The sequence below is a fragment of the Ambystoma mexicanum genome, chromosome 2p (genome assembly GCF_040938575.1).
Source record: "Ambystoma mexicanum isolate Mex_15411 chromosome 2p, UKY_AmexF1_1, whole genome shotgun sequence".
Taxonomy (NCBI): Eukaryota; Metazoa; Chordata; class Amphibia; order Caudata; family Ambystomatidae; genus Ambystoma; species Ambystoma mexicanum.
The window spans coordinates 915,368,625-915,388,296 of record NC_090923.1 but is presented as its reverse complement, the minus strand read 5'-3'; the positions used below and the strand labels follow the sequence as shown (position 1 = coordinate 915,388,296).

The following is a 19,672-nucleotide window of genomic DNA, read 5'->3' as shown; positions in this document are numbered from 1 at the left end:
TTCTCTAATACCTTCCTCTGCTTCTTTGGATATTGGGTATTGTTTCACTCTGGGTGGGAGGGCACCTGGTTTCAGTTTTATCTTTATGGGAGTGACCTCATGCAACAATCCCACATCGTGTGGCCCTGTAGTCCAAATTTCAGGTGCTACCCTGGCCATGTCTTCCTCAAATATTGTCAGTGGGGCCTTTATGTTAGCCATGAGTGGGTTGTGTATTTCTCTGTATTGGATCATGTCACATGGTATGCTTATTTCCATTATTATTTCTCATTCCCCCTCGTAATCGGTAAACAATTCTTCATCAGTTATATCTTTTAGCATTATGTTCGGCTCTATGCATAGCACACTTCTCCACTCGCGTCGCTGCGTGTCCAGGCCTATGACCACAATGGTTGTTGGAAACTTGAACTGCCTCAATGTCTATAGATATAATTGTGCCTGGCACTACATCTGTTGGTGTGATTGGGCGGAATATGAAGTCTGATGGTATTCTCCACTCTTTTTGTGTTATTTCAGGCACTACTCGGGCTAATACCTGTATTCCATAGACGAACATGTCCATGTCAATGGGGATCCCTCTTACTGCAACTTCCTTTGTAATCGTGCTTATTATCAGGAGTGCTCGTACTGGGCATACCCCTGGCGTCGAGCACACTATCCCTCTTTCAGTAAAAGCTATGGTCATGTTTAACTTACAGAGCAAGTCTCGTCCCATCAAATTGATTGGTGCGTCTTCGTAATACAATAAGGGTGCGCGCACTATTTTTCCTCCTACTGTTACATCAAGATCTTTTGTGTAAGGAACTTTTAAAATAGCCCCAGAGAACCCCCGCGTCTCCAAATTTCTTCCTGAGAGCTGAAACCGCCCTTCTGTGGGACATGATCTTTCTGCTCCAGAGTCTACCATAAAGATAAAATGCTTGTTTCCTATCTCTGCCGCCACTAGTGGTTCCTCATTTGCACTTTGTGTGATGGATAGGACTGGACAGGCAAGTACTTCCTGTGGGCTGTCCTAGTCTTGGTATCTTTGCTGACCTGGCACTGAAAAAACGTTGTCACCTACGACCGTTACGCCACGGAATGGTGCAAGGGCACCATTTGCAGCTGCTGCAAAAGGGTTATTGTTTATGTTCCCTACTGAGTTTTGTCTTGCCATGGGCTGTAGTGCGTTTTGATGTTGTGGCTGCTGCTGTTGCTGCTGTCGTCGGGCTGGCTGTCTTTGTTGCATTTGGGGGTCATAGCAGTACTGATCTTGTTGGCCCCCCCCCTCCCCATTGGAACTCCACAAGGGCTACCTGGGTGTGGGCTGCTGCTGCCCCTGAAAATAGCCTGATGGTCACATTCTACAATCTCGTGAATAATGTCCCCACCTTCCACAATTCCAACATGACCCCTGTTGTCCTCCTCTCGGTCCTTGCCCACCATACCCTCTGTTTCCCATTCCTCCGTATCCTCCCCTCTGCCCACGATACCCACCTCTTCCTTGGGCCGGCCTGTTCTGCCACTGTGATCCTTGGCATGGCTGTTCCTCTCCGTCCCACTGTCCTTGGTCCTCTCCAACCCACTGCGCTGCTATCCCAACGGGCCTTCCTCCCGCGTTTTCCTCTCCTTCGTTTTCTCTGTCTGCGGTTACACTGACAGTAATGGCGGCGACCTTCACTAATTTTGTCTGCACTAGTTTTGCTTCGTGGGCCAGCCTCTTTTGTGTGATCTCCTTTTCCTTCTCTTTGATCCTCCTCCAATGGTGTACAATTATGCTCAGGCCACCCTTTGGCTTCGATCCCAGCTATTTTGTCCAAGGCGTTCTGCACCTCTTTCGGCAAACCCCTTTTTAATGATAAAATAAAATAAGGCTGTTGATTGATTCCATGCCGTACCAGTTTCACTTCTCCATAAGTCTTGCACTCGCAAAATGAATTGCGCAGGATCCTCGATCTCTTACATGCAGTGATGCAGTGCACGATGGAAGTCTGGAACGTCTGGAAATGCACGCCGCAATGCATCCACACTTGTGCTCGAACATTGTTGAATGGTGATCCATCATGGCGATCACAGCTCATTGTTACTCGCGGGAACCCTGTCCTTTCCCAGATTGTGTCTGCTTGGTCCCCGATTGCTGATACTAATAAGCTTTTCACATCACCTATAGCTAACGGCACGCCTGCCGTGTTCTTCTCAAATACATGTATCCACTTACCTGCTCCTCCCGTCAGCGGGGGGGAGGAGTTTTAACAGGTTGTTTTTGTCCATTTGGACCCACGGGATATAGTTTGGCCTACCTGCTCCTTTATGTATCAGTGGCATTTGTAGTTTCTGTTTCTTTCCTGTTTTGCTCGTTCTCCCTTTTTTCCTTTTACTTACCAGTATGTTCCCTGTCCTCCCTGTTCGTTGTCTTAATCTACCCTGCCATAATGGTGGTGATAGTGTGTCTGAGTAATGGCAGTGGGGAACCCTCTGCGGCAGCTGCCTCTTCGTATTCATCTAAATCATCCCATACTTCTATTTCTGACTCTGGCTTGTTATTATCCTCCCAGTTTTCCTTGGGTACACTTCCTTGTCTTTCACCCTGATCTCCACTTTGTTGACTCTCTGGTGTATCTGGGCGTATAATTCTCACTGGCTTGTTATTCAATTGGAACAGGAACTGTCCTGACTGCCACTCTTGTTCTTGTCTTTGCTGACGTCCCTTCTGATGCTATAGATTGTCCTGATACTGAGACTGCTGGGGTTGCATTGCTTGCTGCCCCTATCAGAGGTGTGAGATCTGCCAGTGACAGCGGGGTACCTCCTCTCCCCCTGGCAGCATTTGCCCTTTGTCGCATAGAGCTCTTAAACGTGTTATTTCCATTTGTGCGTGTGCTAGCTGGCGATTTAAATCGCCTGTTAAACGTGCTAGGTTCACAGGAGGCGCACTCGTGGGGCCGTACAGGCCTCCTTTGTCATATGGTGGGGGTTCATGGGTGGTATATACATGGGCTCACTAAACCCTACTGCTGGCCTGGTCATTAAGGGATAGATTTTTGTTACTTCGTTCTCGGTTGTAGTTGTTGAGCGCTCCCCTTTTGGTGTCCCGCTTACTACTTCAGGTATTTTCTGCTTTTCTATCATTCGGCTTGTGCCTACCTCTGCCGTGGGGGTAACTTCCTCAAACATTCGCCATAAATCTAACACTTCTCTCCGGTTCTGTAATTGTTTCCCTTTGTATCGTGCTAGCAAATGTGTTGATACTAGGTCCAACACTCTTTTGTCGAATGACCCTCCTTCTGGCCAAATTGGTATAACCCCATCTCCTTTTATCTCAGTGATCCACTGATCGTGATACTTCTGTATCCTGTCGCTATATAGTGGAAGGTGCTGGCAAATAAGTGCTAGTGGCGTTACTCCCCCCATGGCAATACTTCTTTTCCTTTTTTGTGTGTTCTGGTACCCTTGAGTCCCTTCCTACCTCTCACTTGGTATGTCAGTTACAATATGTGAAAATACGTTCTTTATCAATGCTCGCAATTATGGTATGTCACATTAGCTGTTCTTTCTGAGAGGTGTTACCTGGTCACCTCTCATAATTTATTTCTTTGCCTATTATTCATTAATCAACAAGTTACTTGTACTGAAATACTTTGGCGTGTTCAACAGGACTTCTTCCCTATTCTACCTACTATTTTGCATTCACTCCTCACCTCTTTCACCATTATTATGTCTCAAGATTTCTTACCTCCACAGAAAAAGAATATTCTAAAACTACTCCGAGTCTACTCAATATACGAGACCCCTACTATTTTCTCTTTATCTCCATTCTGCACTTGGTCGGGACAAATGCTACGCGGCGCCGCCTTCTACCCCGTACGGGCTAGGATACCACTTCTCTTCTTCTCACTTCTTACAACACCTAATGGCCATATAAAGGATAGATCAGAAAAGCCTCACCGTCACTCACACAGACCCTATTCTTAAATACCTTCCCTTTGTTGCTAATTCCCTTCTTCCCGTATTTCCCCTTACCTTCCTTTGGGGTCTTTGCAACCGGGACTCCACGTGTTCAGTCAGGTACTCTGAGGGTCGCCACTCACGGCCGGACCTCGCTCAGGTCCGTCCCCCAACCAAACCGTGGCCTGCCTTGGTGAGCAGCCTTTTCGATCGGGTATTCGTCAACCGGGAACCCTGACCCTTTCTTCTTGATGTGCACAGTCTGGTCAACCGCGGAGGCGATGGTCTTGCTGGGGGCGTCCTGGATCTCGCTGCCGGGCGGTGCAGGCCTCGAGGCACCTCTCTAAATCACGTCGCGGGGGTCACCAAAAATGTAGGTGCCTTTCCCCGTCTTACTACGTGTAAGAGAAAATAAAATAACCAACACAACCCCTGTCGGGGAAGGAGGCACTGAGAACCGGCTGCAAGAGTTCAAAGGATGGTTTATTTCTCCAGCTAGGAAATAACCCAAAAATGCCCACTCCCATTTACATCATCACTCATATATATATATCAATTAAAGTAACTAACAGAAAATACTAAATGAACCCGATTGGCCAGGCGGTGTGGTGCTGTAGGTGTGGGTGGCATCTCTTCCTTCTGATTGGCTGAGTGGCTGACGAGATGATGGACGTCAAATATCTTGTGCTTCACGCTGGTCAGGTTCCGGTCACTGTGGTCACTACCTAAGCTAATATGTTGCATTCGTAAAACACTAAATAACAAATTATCTAAACATTTTATACTTTTCATATTTCTACACAAATCACACATAGTATTTATTGTCAGTACAATTGGGTCATTTGCGGCTTTAATTGGAGGGCTTGACCTTTATTGTGCATGTAAAAAGAGTCGAGCTGTGTTTCACATAACTCCTAAGCTTTAGACCTATTACTATAAGTAAAAACATATAATGTGGCAAAGTGCTTAAGGTTAGTAGTGGGTGTGTTGGGTGGGTTTTGCAGCGCAGATGAGGGTCTGGCACTTGAAAGAAATACCTTACAGGGAGCGCAGGGTCAGGATGGCAATAAATTACTCTAAATGGGGGTGGGTGGCTTGCACGTTTATGGGGACGAACGAGCAAAAAGTGCTTAGCTCATCCTGGTTCACATGCTGGTTCTCATGCTGGTAGTGATCTCCGAGGAAGAAAACTGTATCATATTGGTTGTTGCAACTTTCTCCAGCTTCAGCGTGAGAATGGGAGCGCAGAGCTTCCTTCGCAGGGGGAGTGCAAGGGTGGGGGCCAGCCAGCTGCCTGCGCGCCTTGTGTCTCTGTCCTTGGCTGTTGCGGTGGAAGGGGGAGCTGAGCCTTGCTGTACTATCGCAGTGAGGCCTTTTTACCCAAGATGGAGTCGAAAGGGGGCACAAAAGATGGATGCCCCGTGTCCTGCTCAGTAGTCCCATCTATGTAGCGGTCAACCGTGGTTAACTTTACATAAGGGCAAGGGGCAACCCCACTACCGGAGGCACGTGGTCCAAGTCCCGTACTGAGGAGTGTACGGCGCGAGGGGGCCCCTCGCTCCCAAACATTATCCTCTGCATAGATGTAAAGTGTCTAGAGAAGTGGATGAACTTCATCAAAACTTGAACTTGCACATAAGAAATAACTCTGAAAGAGATTCATATTTTGATTCTTAACATGAGAATTAAAAAGTTAAAAAGCTGCTGGGAAAGGTAGCAGAGAGGTTGCCTGACAAGTCAACAAGAAAGGGGAATATCCAAGAGTTGGCCTTTTTGCAGATGCGAGTCTGTGAAGCCCTGTTCATCACAATTAAGTGGTCAGTAAGATTTATTGAGGATAAACATAGCACAGATCTATCACTCCAACCAGGAAGTTATTTCCCACTTCTGTCTTGACAACCATCCAGCCCAATAATCTGACTTGGTGAATGACTGCACTTAACATTTTTTGCATTGTATGAAAAGAGGGTCACGAGGATAGCTCACAAGCTTGTCTTGGAATCGAGCAGTTGTTGTACGTTCCTGCGTTTACAGGCTGGACTCGAGCAAGAAGCACATTATAAAAAAACAATTTCAAAGTGGAAATGTCTGAAGATTGGCTGGAATTGAAGGGTCCAGAGCTGGCTTTCTTAGCGAAGGTTCATCTGTATCCTTTTAATCTCTAAAGTCAGAGAAATGTTCATTATTGTACAGTGCTGAGGAGTCTCAACATAAGTCATATTTAAAGTCTTCAATGAGGAACAATCAACACGAGGACCCATTTTTTAAACTTCTGTGGAAGTGGTGTGTGTGAATATTCTGAAGTTCGGGGGGGGGGGGCTTTGTGGTAGGGGAGATGCTTGGGTACTTTTTAGCATAATTCAAGTAATGTCTACCCGAGGGACAGTTGTATTATGAAGCGCAATGCCTATTTGAAACAGATCCTTTGACAAATTAGGACTAGAAAAAAGGCAAAGAAGCATTTTTGTCTGCTGCCTTTAAATCAAGTGTATACTTGGAGAAAGTCATGATGAATGGTGACATAAAAGTACAATCGGATCAGTTCATTCAGCGTCCTTGGTAGTGAGGAATGTTGAGCAGCGCCACTTTCTCTAAATCAAAGAAAGATCAAGACACTCAGTTACGTACCTTAGGTTGCCTTCTCAAACTTGATTTTTCCATACTAATTTTCATTTGAATTTTGATGGTTATTCGCTCTTTTCAGATCTTGTTCCATCGTATGCCCTTGCAAACATGGAGATTGTATTAAATGCTACTGTCTTTGTTTTATTGTATGTTTTATACATTTTTTAGGTTCTGATATTTTTTTCTCTTCTATTTACAGTGAATTTGGGAGTTCATCCGTTTCACTAAGGCAGACTTGGAAGATGCCTGTGCACCTTTTGTTTCCTTCTCATTCTGCACACCAAGGGAGGAAATGAGGAGAAAAGGTCCCTAGTGGGCGACTTTCTTATCCTCTAAAACTTTGATTGTTCATCTTCCCACTTTGAAAGATTGCTCTCCACCTCATGCACTTTCCTTTGCTCTGGGGATTTGTTTAAGTCTGTCGAGCAAAGACTGTATGAACCAAAAAACGGACGGATTATACAGAAGTCAATGTTTAAATCCTTTGTAGTCAACCCACAAAGCATTGTTTGATGATCTCTTGTGAATGTGATTACAAGATGGAAACATTGCTTCTAGACTTCCCGTTACCCAAAGACTTTATGCAGTTTTTTATCCTTCTAGCAAAACACTGTTTGCGTCCTTGGGACAGAATCAGTTCTCAGGATAATGGAGCCTCTTCTGTCCCTTCAATCCGCTGGAAAACAGAAGCCCTCTTTCATTAACTGTTAATGACTGTGAGAAGGACACAGCTACTTGTTGAAGGCTGCTTATAACAACGTTGGAAAAGCTTCTGTGGTGGATGCCTATGTTGCAAAAATGGCTGAATTGAACCAGTTGATGTCTGAAAAGAAGTTGTGACCACCAACTTACTGTGATGCCCCTAGCCACGTGTTACCATTTTTGGAACTTTACATCCCTGACATATTTTTCTTAGAGAAAAAAGGATCTCTTGTCTATTTCATGGTAGTCCTCCTCTTGGAAGTACTCTGGTCAGTAGAAGTCAGCATGTTCCAAAACATAAAGATCCGCACGCACCAAGTACATTTTCTGTACTTCTATACCATTCCCCATGTTCAACAGAAATGTTTTATTCAAGAGTATCTTTGTATGTGCATTTGTTTGTTCTTAGGGAAGCCTTCATGATCTTGGATTGCACTGCCCACGATGGGCTTTTGAGAAGTTCTTCCATTGTCACCCAGGACAGGCGTTCTTCACATCACTTCTATACGTTGCTTGGCTACAAAGGAGAATGAGTGGCTCAGGTGTTTTGATTCTCTGCATATGTTGTACCAGTTGCTAAGCTTGTAATTCCATTGCAGTGGTTAGAAGAGGTAACTCAAGGAACAATAAGCTGCAAAGAGTGAAAAAGACCTTAAAAGGCATTACAATTGCTATCTGCTATGGAAGGCCTAGGATGGAGGCATCCAGGCAGATCATGGTCTCATGTTTACAAAGAAATGTTTTTACCAAGAGGAATAATTTGTAAATGAAGTATCCATGTGGGAGTAGCAGTCTCCCTTAATGACATTCATCAGTTTATCAGAGTAAATAATGGCATTGATGGGATGAACATGCACACTGATACCATTTAAAGGTTGTGGAGAAGGGCACAGCTTTCATATACATAAAAGGAATCGTACATGGGAGCAAAAATTACCAAAATCAATTAGACTGTGTTTAGGCGGTAGAGAGAGCAATTTTGAGGCAATGCCTTTAAATTGCAGAACTATTTGTTGGAACTTGTTGGTCTCGCCTTCGGTCCAGTGGCTGGTAGTTTTTACCTGCCCTGGGGGAATTTCTGCCCTGACTGCTCGAATAGATCATTAGATGCCACTCTGAACTATTTGTTTGTATTAGCCCTTTCAGAGTGCAGCAAGAGATACCTCTTTGGAATTGTTCTCAGCCTAATCGAGAAGCACTGACTAGTACTACACCCCCCTGGCCCATCCAAATATCATTCAGCTCCAAGGGAATTAATTGGCAAACGATTCTCTGCATGCTGTTGCTGCTCCGATGGCACCGTCAGATGGCAAACCTTCTACCAAATGTAATGCAGAGACACAGCCTCTCATTGGCCACATTCCCACCCTCTGTGGACAAGACCTCACGTACATCTCCTGTGTCATTGATTGTCTGACATAGGGTAGACACTAGATGAGTTGATTACCCCCAGGGGTGAGGTCCATAATGGTCTAGTCGTTGTCTCTTTTAAGACACTCAGCTAGACAGTATGTTGGACTGATACAAGGCTATAGGGTATTGCCAGAATGTGCCATCGCCAAGGCATAGTTGATTACTATAGTTGTCATTATCAATTTATAAACTTCTTAATTGATTTTTTTTCCTTTTTTTTTTTTGTTTTTTTTTCTTTTTAGGAATTATTTGGTTGGTTTTGTTTTTTTTTAAAAGGCTGGGTTACGCGTCCATGTTTTCCCCACTGGTAGACTCAACTGGATTGTGCAGGAGCACCTTAATTTGACTACATCCTAGACAATGTAAAACATTTAATCTGACTTTAAGAAGCAATAAAGTATAGCTAGGAATGTGGCATGTGTGCTGTCACGTGGTCTTGGTTGCCCAATCCCAGCATATAATCAGCATGCAAATAATATTTTACTTTTTTTTTTTATTCTTATTTCTATTGCTGGGGATGAAAACGAGTTGAATCACCAAAGGAAGTGTGTGTGTCTGTTTGTCTGAATATAACTGCTACTGAGTTCTTGAAGTATCTGTCTTGATGAATTATTGGGTGGAGTTAATGCTGTTGACCGTTCCTTGCTTTTAGGTTCCAATAATTGTTTGTTTTCTATTCCCAGGTGTCTATGCATCTAGTAATGACACATTGTTGTATTTGGTTTTTTCATAGGATACAACCCTTGCCCCAGAATATCTATATTTAGGATGACGAACATACTTTTGAACCCTGCCTCATAATTCAAATACTAGAAGTTTTCTAATCGTCACTCACCCTCTTGTACCTCACAACCTAGCCATGAAGCAATCTTATACCTTGTTCAATGTTCGCTCAATAGGCATGGCCCTTTAGTGTCACGAGTTACCCAACAGAGTAAATTTCGGCTCCTTCCATGACCACTCCAAGCCAGCACAGATCTTAAGAACATTAGTAACTACTAATTGCTTGCAAGATCTGTGATGATAGTTTTCCCAACACAAACTTTGTTTCCTCCATTTGGGCCCAATCGAAAAAAATGTAAGGAAAGAAAATATTTAACTGTTTTCAAATGGGTAAATCGTTTGTTGCATGGGAGGGACCAAGAAGAACAGAGCACATTTAACGCCCTCCTCCAATCTTACATTAAAATACATACGTTTTACGCAAGGTAGCTACTGTTTGAATAGTAATGTGTGAGACATTTCACACCACTCAAGATGATGTGTTAAACCAGAACTGAGAGAAACAAAAATATCTGTGGTGGTAACTAGTAGCCAAACAATCTACCATTAGCGTCTAAGGCTATTTATCTGTCACATGGTAGACTGTAAAGTGTCTCCTGTTACTACAAAGATTGCCTTTGAAGAATGGTTAACAGTTGCTTTAGAAAGAAAAGACTGATACATTGTCACTGATCCAGACATTGTTGCTGTAGAGACTTCTAGCCAGTTCACACCCAAAACAAATTCCAAGATAACTGCTTAAACGTATTATGCACTTGGGCATTCTGTGGAAGGGTGCTATGGACAGATAATACTGTGGTGCATGTGTGGGAGATGTCAGCCACTGACTGCCAACAAGGTGAGCAGAAAGGACTCTTGCATTCTGAAATTGCTGTCTGGCTGTTGCACTACCAGACCTTCACAGCACACACTGTCTACCTATTCCTTATTGTACAAACTGACTTGAGTTACCCACCTAATATAGGTGACCATGATGAAAAGAAAGCTTTTTTATATATAGTTTTATTTTATTTTCTCATAAGTGCAATAAATACTATCAGGGAGTTGAGAGCATGTGATCATGCAAGAGGGGCTAAGAAGGCTCTGAGAACGACCATCCACTTCCATAGAATCACAGTACATGCTTGCAGCATAACACTACATACCCAAGGAGAGAGGTGAATTAATTTTGCTGATAATAAATGTTTGTCATTTCCTCAAATGTGTAGATTTATTTGATGTTTATATAGCACTGTCTGCTGTCATTAGACTGACTGATCCTGTCTATTTTCAATATTCAATAGCCACCAGTGTTGCCAGTCCTGTCCATGGTAGGGGGTAGTGCTTAGTAAGAATATTTGCACTAATACAGTGGTGTTTCCTCTCTGTGAATGAACGTTACCGGTAAGCAATGTGAAGGCAATGGCTGCTCTGCAAAAGATGTCTTCCTTTCGGTCTTCTGGCTCACATACATCAGAAAGTGAAGGGCCAATCTGGGTTTATTTTCAGACTGCAGTTGCTGTTTTATTTTTACCATCCTCATCCTGAATTAATGAAAACGTCCAAAAAGTCAGAGAAAAAGACCGAAAGGGAGATTTGACTTAATTTTGCCCTTTCGAAAATTCTGAATGGCTGAAAAATCCTCCATTTGGTGGCAAGGGCTGCGGGGGTATCCCCCGCACCCTTGTTAACTATATTGTGAGTGGGGTTGCAGGGATGACCCCACAGCTGGTCCTGTAAAAAAGAAAATAAAAGGAAAGGACCCTACAGCGCCAGTTCCCGTTCACGGAAGTAAAAGGGAACAGGCGTCACAGGGACACTGCGAGTCAGCGGCACACAGCCAAGTGTACTGCCACAAGGTAAGTAGAGGAGTGGGGTTAGGGGCAAGGGCAAAGGCTGACATGTTCAGGGGAGAGAAAATTACATTTTTTGGGGGAAAATACCCGACCCTGATAAGAGTTAACAAATAACGCAGGCCTATTTTGTCATCTCTATGCTCATAATGCTTCCTTAAAGCAGGACCACATACCAAGTGCCAGCCTTTAAAAACAGAGCAGAATGTGTTCATTCAGTGTCAGCCACTTGAACTTATAGCATAATTCCTAGACATTAGAGCACCCTTTCTGGTACTGTCTGTCTATAAAGGAATTCTTCGATTCCATGCAATCGTTGGACACCAGGTGTTGATTGATGGCTGTTAATCTGTTGATCCACTGGAAATGAGGCTGTTTTTGCATTGCCAGTCATGACAAACCTCCACTACTTGTTTTATGTTGTGGTTGAAGTTGCTCCGTTAGATCTGTGTGTGTGTGAGGATCACTGGGGGAATGAAAATCAAATATTGAACCAATTAATCTACCGCAAGTCTTCATTACTGGGAGATAACTTGGTGTACAGTGATGCTTACTAATCGTAGCAAAGGCAGTGAATGGGTGTCCAGAAAGAAGAGTCACTCCTTTCGCTCATATGAGGACAAACCTATTTTAAATTTGTACTTGGTGTGCAAATGTTCAATTATTTCCCTTGCTAGGTAGAGGGAAGTTGCTGTTCTATTTTTATTTTGGTGCTTGACTCGCATGTTCATATATGGTGTATGTGCAGATTCTCTTGGACACGTGCTGTTGGTTGGTATAAAAGATACTGCAACATTTTAGTCCATGCAGTTAGATCATAATGAAAATGTTCTGGTTTAGCAATGGCTGTCTCGCGCTAAATGTTGATCTCCTCTGGCACTTGAACTGCTCCAATGTTCATACCTCAAGCAGGCTGTTTAACTTTGATTGCTTGTTATATGAGTAGTACCTATTGAAACCTGTGAGCAGTTTGGTCAACATTTTCAATACTGTTTTAAAGACAGAAACCAATTTACCAAAGGCGCACTTTGTATCACTTGGAAGGGCCTGAGCCATTACCACCAGTTCAGCAGGTTTTTTCTTTTGCATCAGTATTTGTTGATGATTGTTCAGTTGCATTACTTGCTCAATTCATTGCATACTCGCCAAGACCTGAAACAGTTCAGCGGGTACTAGGTTTGTGCACTGACTTTCCTCAATTTTCCAGAACTTACCTACTCAATAACGAATAGATATTCTTAACATATGGTTTCTTCTCTCTCTGCCCACCTTGGGGAAAAATATGCATTCTTTAACCCCTCCCACCACCTTTGCTGGCAGACCTAATATTGTGCTTTAACAGTATTGCATCCGGTATTATAGACACAGCACATCCTTTCACCTTGCAACCTTTACAGCGTCTCCAGGCCTTACTTCTTAATTCTTCGAGCCGTCGCTTTTCTGCATTGACAGAGAAAGCTAATTCTCATTTCTTTTTCAAGATTTTTTTCTCCCTCATGAATCTTTACTGCCCTTTTTTAGCCAGTGTGTACGTTGCATGTCCAGATTTGAACACTCAAAGGCTTTTGTCCTCTGGCAAGAGACATTGGCAGCTTGTCACCTCTTGGCATAATGTTGTTCAACATCATTGCATAATTCAGATTCTGTTAGGTTACCTGTACTGGGGTTCATTCCCTTCATAAGGAACTAAAAGCATCTGTACTTGCAGTTCCTAAAAGTGAGGTTTTGTATTTAGAGAGGTTTCTTCCACAAACGCCATGGCCAAAGTAATTCTCAAGATGGATGCAAGGGCTCTAGCTCTTAAAGGATACTGGGGAGGACCAACATGTGCTATTTTCCAAAGTACCAATATTTACTGTTTGCAACCCACTGTCTGCCCCTCACCTCTTTTCCCCCAACCTTGAGACACACTCCAAATCTCTTACATGGGAACTCTTTCAGGGATGGTGCTTTATTAAGGCTATTGTTTTCCCTTTTGTAGGACAATAGTGCAGATAGCTTAAGTCCATCTTTTTCTCCTTTAAATCTGAGGTGCAGAAGTGTTGCATCCTGTGATGCTGAGTTCAGCAATGATTGCATTTCCTTTGTCTTGAAGTGTTTACTAAACCTCTCATTGAACAATATAAAGGGACTTGGGAAACCTTGCTTACAATCTCCTGCCTCCAGTGACCCTTCAACCTTGTACGCTTCAGATCCTCCAAAGAATCTGCTGGAGCATTCCATGCCTCGATTACCTTAGCCATGCATTCTTTTAGGGCTATGTGACACTATTCAGGTTACTGTTGCCACTATTAGAAAGAAGACCTGCATCTCACTTTGAACACCTACTCAGTGAATGGCTTGTCAGTTGAGGTCTTCTACCTCACTGACCCACCCACTTTGCTCCTGCCATCGTCCATAGCCAAATCCAGCACGGACAAATGTGTGTTAGTAATGCATGAAACAACAGTGCATAAATGCTTTCAATGTGAGTCATTTCCCTGTATTTAGACATTCTTGCTTAGTTATATCGATGGTAGAAATTCCATGTATTTATTGTTGAAGGGAGACATTTTTTTTTATCGAGCATGTGTATCAACTTGTTAGACATACTACCAGGAGTCTATCTTCCCCAGTCAGCATGAGAAAGTAACTGCTGCAATACTCTCATCCATGTTCATTATCTTGGTGGGCCTTTTACCCTACAGAACTGCAAGCTTCTCGGGTAAATGTACATTCCAAATTATCACTGCTTTCAGGGCAACACATTCTAAAGGAACCTCCCAAAATTGTGGCTCAGCTATGCACCAAAATCTTAAAGACTTTCTTGCCAGAAGTCCAAGAAATCAGTCCGACTTCTGAAAGAGTTCACTTCCCCCCCTCTGCAGGACTGCACCCCTGTAGGAGGCACGGTTTCCTGTATGAACTAGGCCAGGAGGATCCAAGGAACCTTGCTCTTGAACTAATCAGTTAATAAGTGTCATCTGCCTAAGACTGCCCTCCTCATCCCGTTGTTTCTCTGCAGCTCATGTTGGATTTTTGGGAAAGCTGTGTTCACGTGTAGCTTTTGAGGTCATCAAAGGAGGATATGGGGCTACGGTTTAGCTCTAGTTATTTCACGCAGTCTCTTCAGAATACAGTAGAACGAGGATGTGTCTTCAGCCATTCAGGTTCCTTCACTTTACAAATTCACAAGGATTACTTTTAAATCCTTACTTTGATTCATGAGAAGGGAATGCATTGGTTTGGTGGATCTTCATAATTTCACCTTCCTTGTCCCATTTTGGGGTGTCAGTTACAGAATCAGCAGATTTTTAGCAAGGGGTTGGCATTGCTAGTATAAACGATTCTTTTTGGGTTCAATGTGGCATATGGAGTGTATTAGCTTCAGTAGGAGCAACCAACCTGTTCTGCCAGAGGACCACTTCTTCCTCCGTGGGCCAGTGGCTGACAGGAGCTACAGTCTAGCCTATATGCTAGATTGTTGAGACTCTTATTGGCTTAGATTTCTCTGTGCAGCTTATCTACCACCTACAAAGGCTTCATTCAGTCCCCCAGAACTAACTTGATTATAAAACCATTGACTGGCATGAACTCTACCTGTGAGGACACATGTTATCAGGGTTGGTCACCTCAGTGATTGCAGAATACGTTGGTATTGTTTCATTTAACCTTCAAAGTGGTGACCTCCTTTTCTTTAGCCAAGTTTTATAAAGAGGATATAATGACCTGCATTTTCTTTGCGTTCAAAACGATCTACTCTTCAAAAGGCATTCAGGAGTGTCAATCCTTCACTTCTGTTTATAAAGACTTGGTCATATAAGAATAAGGATTCCATCATAGGAACTTTAGTTGTTGCATATTTGAAGATGAGAAGACTGCCCGGCAGCATGTTCAGAGTCAAATCGGCTAATGTTCTACTACTGGGGAAAAAATCATCCACTCCATCACCTTTTGTTCTCAAGTAATTTTCAGTTCGTTTTGTGCCTAAAGATCCAAAAAAGCCATCTGTTCGCTATTAGGGCTTGCACACGTTACATTGTTTGTTTTCATAGTATAACTCTGTTTTGGGAGTTCAAATCAACGGGGAACAACATCCTTCAAACAGTGACATTTCTTTATTGTACGCCAATTACCACGCCACAGTTGCTGCTTTGTAAAGACCCAGCATTACGACGTGTAATTGTGCGTCTTTACTGGAAAAGCCAGTTTCCCAACAGACTGTCAACATTGGCGTTGTGGGGGCCGTGCAGGCAACGTGACGCTGAAGACCAAAAGGCAGTCAGTGGCAGGATGGTGTGATGGTGGTGGAACACCCCCTTCTGTGCAACGTGGAAGAGGAGGGGGGGGGGGGGGGGGGCACAGACAGCTCACATCCCATCTTCATGAAATCTTGTAACATAGAGAGGAGAACTGCGAGGGGATTGGCACAGCACCAAATGCAGCACTGTAAATGCCCTCGCAGTAAAGTAGTGCACGGGTAAGACACGAACTCGCAAAATATAATTGGTGTGGTTGAAACACAGGCTCTTTGCTGTTCCAATCTTATACAGTCTTTCAAGTTAATAATGGGAATACGTATCCTTCTACCATTCCTTCCTTCCTTTTTAAGGTAATTTCAGATGACTTTATCAACCAGGCTCTATCTTTTTTATTTGTTAGGCTTCATTCTTATAACATCTGCAAAGCAGTTGAGGCCTCTGCATTACCTTTCGAGTGTATCAATATTTCTAAGGTTATTGCTATGCATTCCTTCTCAAAATATTAATCTCTAAATGCCAATTAAGTACTTGCTCAATTTTAACGTTCAGTTCCATGTAACCTGTAACTGGAAGCCAGGTCTGCAAGAAGCTTTCAGTTTCAGCATTCTCTGCTTGGTAAGCTGTTCTCACAAGATAGAAGATGACACAAACTAGATGTCACAGTAAGAAAATGTTACTCCCCTAGTAATTCTCAGACTTGTACTAGTAGCCATCATTCATCCACGACTGAAGTACAGTCCCTAGTGTTACTTTGGACATGGTTTCTGGCCATGGGAATCATGAGATGTGTGTTCGAGGTTCCCTGGTATTCTACTATTTTAACTCTTTCTAGCTAAGGTTTAGTACACAGTAGGAGATTCCTACAAAGGATCTTATGCCTTAAGTAACAAGTTAATGAATGTGAGGATCCCAGCAAAAACCACAGAGAAAGTTATTTATCTGCAAATCCGGCTATAAGATTACGTTTCAGAACATTTTACTTTTTGACTCTACCTCCCCCTCCTATCTGCATACATGTCTACCCCTCAGCCTTATCCACCCCACTAAAATCTTTCTTTACTATTCCACCCTAATCAACAACATGACATCTGTAAATATTTCAATGGAAGTTAGCTGTTCTGATCCCCCCTCATTTCTACCTCCAGTGTGAAACTTATCAAACAGTAATCCGCAGGATTCGAAACCACATGTCAAGACTATGGTCCACGTATCACCTTATGAGGAGTTACTAAGGAGGTCTGTGTTTATTTGTGGTCTTTGTTCATTTTAGGGGGCCTGGGGTATAGGTTACAGACTGGTGGTGTAAGTGTAGCAGGTTCTGTGGAAACCTCAGTCTTTGGCCTTAAGGTGAAAATTAAAACGAACGAGGCAGTGATTCTGGCAGACCCAATGCTGTATCATGTAGTGGAATGGCTGCAATGCTTGTGATGGCTTCTCTAGCATTTATATCCAAAACCTGTCTTCTGCGACAGAGGTGGCGGGCATATGCATGGTCTACTTGCAGTGTTCACAGACCTTCCACCATACCGGAATCTGGTCAATTTTTACCGAGTCTTCCTTTGCAGTCATAAAGATTTGTAGACAACCTCCAAGTTAATCATAATATAGCATTGGAATCGATGAATGCTGAGATTTGAAAAACCCAATGTATGAAGTTCCCCACAGGAGCTCTGTAATGTACAATTGTTGAAATAAAATTGGTGTTTAACATCAGAAGAGAATATACTACGGTGGCATTAGTGGGTTTTGAACGAAATTGCTGCATTACAAATGTTTTCATGGGTGTTATTTATGGCATATTTTAATCCATTTGCTGGATATGTAGTTCGAAGGGTGAGTGCAGAGGGCTCCACTGAACTTTCTTGTAGCCATGACTATTCTAGAACTGTGCGAAAATCATGTGCCAGTGTTTTCTGGATTTGGTGGCATCAGACCTGTCATGGCTTGTAAGCTCCTGTGAGGGTGAACAGCGTGCAGATATGGTTCCATCAGCCTATGCTAGAGCTCTGCTGCAAATATTTATTCAATGATAATCTGTGGCAAGCTCATTTGACCGTATTAGCTAAGATATTGATGATCACCTGATATCTGAAAAGAATGGAATTTGAAATCTATCTTGCAGGAGCTGTAGGAACCAGGAAGCTAGAGTACCAAGCTGTGCATAATCACTGCATGCTAGCAACACCCCTATTGCATAAAAGGTGGTAAACGAGCAGTAAAGACTGCCATACACTGTTGGTATGAGGATCTTATTTTCTAGCTTTGATATTCTAAAATGTCTGAAGAGACTGCCAATTGCAGCATTCGAATTTGGAAGCCTTTAGGTCCCTTTTCAGCTTTACTTGGCAAGTTTTCATCTTTGAGCTATTTCCGCTCAGCCATTACATTCACAAGTTAACACTTGCAGTACTCAATAGTTTGCAATCGTATTAGATATTTTCTTTTTATGGGACTGAGTGAGGCTGTATCACGTGTTCTGTGATCAGTTTTCTGGCTGGTGAGTGTTTTACCTTGACTACTATTCTTGTGTTGCAAACACAATTTCTTGGCAGAGGTTGGCAATGGGAGGCCAATTGAAAGGAGGGGAGTTGTGCTTAATTTTTTTAAACCAAGGAGTTTGAATTGGGAGCTCTGGTTTGCCGTCTGGTGTCTAGTCTTCTTTTGTAACTACAACGCGACTGGCTTTCATTGCTAAATTGTAAAGCAGTAGGTAGCTAACAATAAGTGGCATATAATGTATTGATGTGAGGATGGAGGTTAGGGCGGGGGGGGGGGTGATATGGCTCGCTAGTCCCATATGCCGTTGATGCTAATCCTTAATAGGAGAAGAAAAGTGGAGGAGTGAAATGTATTCGGAAAAGGAAAGGTTGCTTCATTAATCTCCACAAATGTTGGTCTGCCTAGTCAGGTTTGTGGCCCACTTTACCGTCCCATGGTTAGTCAGTAGGACCTAGCGTTTTGTGTTTGCATAAGCTAACTCATAATGGCCTTTTCACATTTGGAGCTAGCAGGCAGGGGATGTTCCTCTCGATCACAAGCAACCATGCACTTATTGTAAAATGAGAGATGCCTGCTGTCGGTTGATCGTTTTAAATGCTTTTCTCTTTTGTAGAGGAAAATCACCCAGCCTGGTTTTCCTTTGCTACTGACAGGTTTTTTTTCTCCACTGAATATAACAGAGGATTTCCTGCAGTTAAACTAGTCCATACCCACTTAGGCCACAGTGGTGTGCAGTTGAAAAGGGTAAAAGCATAAGTCTTTGCAGGTTTTGTTTACCTTTGTGCCCATATGGCGTTTACAAATTACGTAGAAGACATGTGCACATCCTCCTTAAGGACTAAACCTCTCATGTTCCTATATGAGCATCATCTATTGCTAGAGCGCAGGAAACTGATATAGCTCAGACCCCAGCTTTGCTCACTATGACATGCCCTGTAAATGATAGGTATTTAAAAGGAGCATTTTTCATATGGAACAGTTGCACCATTGCCATTCTATCTGCATCTTCAAAAGATGACCACTTTTAATTCCGAAATAGTAGTGCTCTTTTTTGCTTACTGTTTTTATCAACCCAATTCACTGGCAATTAATCCACTAAAAGACTAACTTTCCACAGGAAGCTCACCATGGATGACCTAGCTTGGACAGACTGGATTTAACACTGGTGGCTTAAACTGCCTTGGGACCGAAAATCCTATGTAACCTGCCTTTAACTGAGTGTTGCCATCTCATCAGTGTTCCAGCACTTGGTTATTAAAGAGTTAATATATTTAATTTCTCTTGATTAGAGAGGCTTGTATGAGGCCAGTACTTGCTTTGTTAAAAACCTAGAGAACTATTGCTGTGTGTTTTATTGCATTTATGGGTTTATTGTAATACTCTTGGTTGAAATAAAGGGTTTCCTAATTGATTTGTATTGTCGGATGTCAATTGGAGCTATTCTCTTTTGATAAGTAGTGCACATGTGTTTGTGTACATCCTTATTTATTAAACAAAAACATTGTATTTCGTATTTACGCCCAGTCTAAAACAAGATGCAGCCTTCCCATGGGTTTTTGTATTTAAAGATGTATTGATTAGATGAAGCAGCATGATGTGAGGACCGCATGGTATCCTTACAGCGAACACATTTTGGGCCTGTTTCCAGCTGCC

At 42.9% G+C, this 19,672-nt stretch overlaps 1 protein-coding gene across 1 annotated transcript in view; it reads left to right on the top strand.

The window, feature by feature from the left end:
* PPP1R37 (protein phosphatase 1 regulatory subunit 37) overlaps nucleotides 1–19,430 on the top strand; it is a 1,561,993-nt gene extending 1,542,563 nt beyond the window's left edge. The window contains exon 13 of the mRNA XM_069644632.1: nucleotides 6,749–19,430. The gene's annotated coding sequence lies outside the window, so the exon portion shown is untranslated. The remainder of the gene's footprint in view (nucleotides 1–6,748) is intronic.
* The last annotated feature ends 242 nt before the right edge of the window (nucleotides 19,431–19,672 follow it).